Genomic DNA, 2,608 nt, shown 5'->3' on the forward strand with positions numbered 1-2,608 from the left:
GGCAAGGCCATAGCTTGTGCAAATTTCTGGTGATAGTAAACTACAGAAATGAGGGCCTGATATTGAGAATGACTTGCCCTTGCTCTATAGATAGGTATAAATGTTATTTAATATACTTCCTAAAGCCTGTTTTTAATATAGAGCTTGACTGTGTAAGTAAACATGGATCAATTTTGCTAAATTTGTTACCTTTTAATTAAGTAACCCCAAAGATCTCTTCTATGAGGAAATGACTATAATACTTGTATTATATGCTGGCTAGCATATTATACAAGTATTATTGGTCAACAGACACCACACTTGTCACCTTGATAATTGTTATAGTGACACCTTTGAAGGCGTGGTTAGAGCCTTTATATGTGATTTAAAGTGCTTTGCCAAGCTGCATAAGTGGCAATATACAATTAACACAGCTAAAATTAATCCAGCTTTATAATAATATAAAGCTTTAAATGCAACTTGTCTCTAAGTGTAAGAAATGGAGTATTTTAAAATCCCAATCATGGATGAGGTCTCCGAAGCCTTGTTCTTCCTTGTGCATGTCCTAGCTAATCTGAATAATTTTTTCTGTCTAGTAATGTTTTTAAATTTAAAGTAAGTGGTTTAATATGCATGTTAAAAACTGATAGGTGAAATTTCAACTTCATCCTGGTATTGGAGCTCAATTTGGATAAAACATTCATTTTTGAAAAACTGGGATAGGCATTATTATACTGTGTCCCACAGTGCTACATACCTGAGGAATAAAACAGAAATTTGGAGTAGTGACTTTACCAGCGACGCTGCCATATATAAATTCCTTGCAATGAGTTACTACACAGTACTGCCCATCCATATTATAAGTCACCCTTACTGCAGGTTATCACCATTTGACAAGCTTCACCGGACAGGAGACAGGAGCGGCTAGCTTCTCTGTCTCATGGTACTGGTCCAAGCCATCATGGCTACACACTGGAGTTACAATGCCAAAAACATTGTATCGGCATACATACTGATATCCCTTAATGGAACAACAAGCTGTGTATGGTTCCCTCCAGGTTTGTGTTGCTGCGTGATATACCAATATTGATCTAGTCATTCCTTGTAGATACCATCTTCTACGTAACCTATTGAATGGACAGTAACTAAATTATCAAAGATTGCTGTGTCAGGATTCGATATCTGTAGTGATACCATAAAATAAATGTACATGGAATCAGACACTGAGCAAGATTGTTTTGAATAATATGTGCCTTGATTAGAATGCAGTGTCACTGAACCCAAATTATGAATGGTACTGAAGGAGATCTAGCTACACAATTTAGCACATTGCCAAATTGCCACTGTTTCTGTTATAAATGGAGGACGATACCATTTAGCTAACTGTTTATCGCTAATAAGGTTAGGCAATTTGCCCTTTTCAGTGTTCCCTAATGAGTTGGTTATGGTATTTAAGATGTAATTCCCATAAAGCAGTGCAAATAATTTCTTTACCTGTACATAATTTGTTGTGATTAATTTATTAAGTTTACTAGTGTTTGGCTAAACAATTTAGAAATGTTATGCATATTATGTACCACATACTCTTTTTTGTTTCGTTTTTATTTGGATTTTTTTAGTAGCTCAACCCTTAATGCCATGAATTATGGGTTTAGAGATGGTTTCCACAGCCTGATGCTCTAAATAGTTTTTTTTAAATGATTTTTTTTCATATTGTTCCTGTTCCAATAGCCATTCCAAAAACAAAAAATTCTGCAACTTAACCAATAATTTCATCTAGACTTTGAAATTTCCTAGTTTGAAAGACTCTGGAATAGTGCATGTTCCTGATAAGAAGCTATTATATTAATTAACAAAAAAGTATACAGTAATGATACATTTACTTTTAAATAATCACCAAATTAGCCACATTACAATGAGAGAGAGATTTAAAACCATAGGTATATGCATAAATTCACTTTACTTAGTAATATATTGTTTAAATAACAGTCAGCTCTGGCCTGGCTAGGGGTCTTTATAATGGTTTTTGTAATCAATTGTACATATATGGTAGTTTGAAGTGTAGTTGACTGGTCTGTTTTTTATAAAACTTCTTTTTTCTTCTTCTGTTGCCTGGGGGTTTCTTCATTTCTTCACTGTGCACTGATATCTTCTTGTGTCTCCAGTTTGTGGGATGCACCCTTAAACAGCTTAAGCTGCTTATCATGATAAACTTGTTTCTTTGTTCGTTTTTTACATTTCTCTTGTTCTAAGTAACCCAAATTTACACATAGTTGAACTTACTTTATTTATGTGTACATATGCTGTACCGAAACAATATGTGTTTTGGTACAGCATATGACAGAAGCATAACCTGGATTTTCACTCTAATTTTCTTTCCCTTTCTTAAAATATGTTTTTGCTTTTTGTTCTGATTTTCCCAGTTTTTAGAACAAATATATATGTTTTAGATGCTTTTGCAGTTTTTTCATACATTCATTTTTACTTTCTTAACATGTGCATTTCTAGGTTTTCATAATATATATAGTGCTTGACTGTTAAAATAGATGCTCAGTCTTCTGTGAGAAAGTACATTGCTCCCCCATACTGAGCACTCTGTTTTAGCAAGAGAATTAGCAACATAATTGTT

Source organism: Trachemys scripta, chromosome 11 (assembly GCF_013100865.1).
Source record: "Trachemys scripta elegans isolate TJP31775 chromosome 11, CAS_Tse_1.0, whole genome shotgun sequence".
NCBI lineage: Eukaryota > Metazoa > Chordata > Testudines > Emydidae > Trachemys > Trachemys scripta.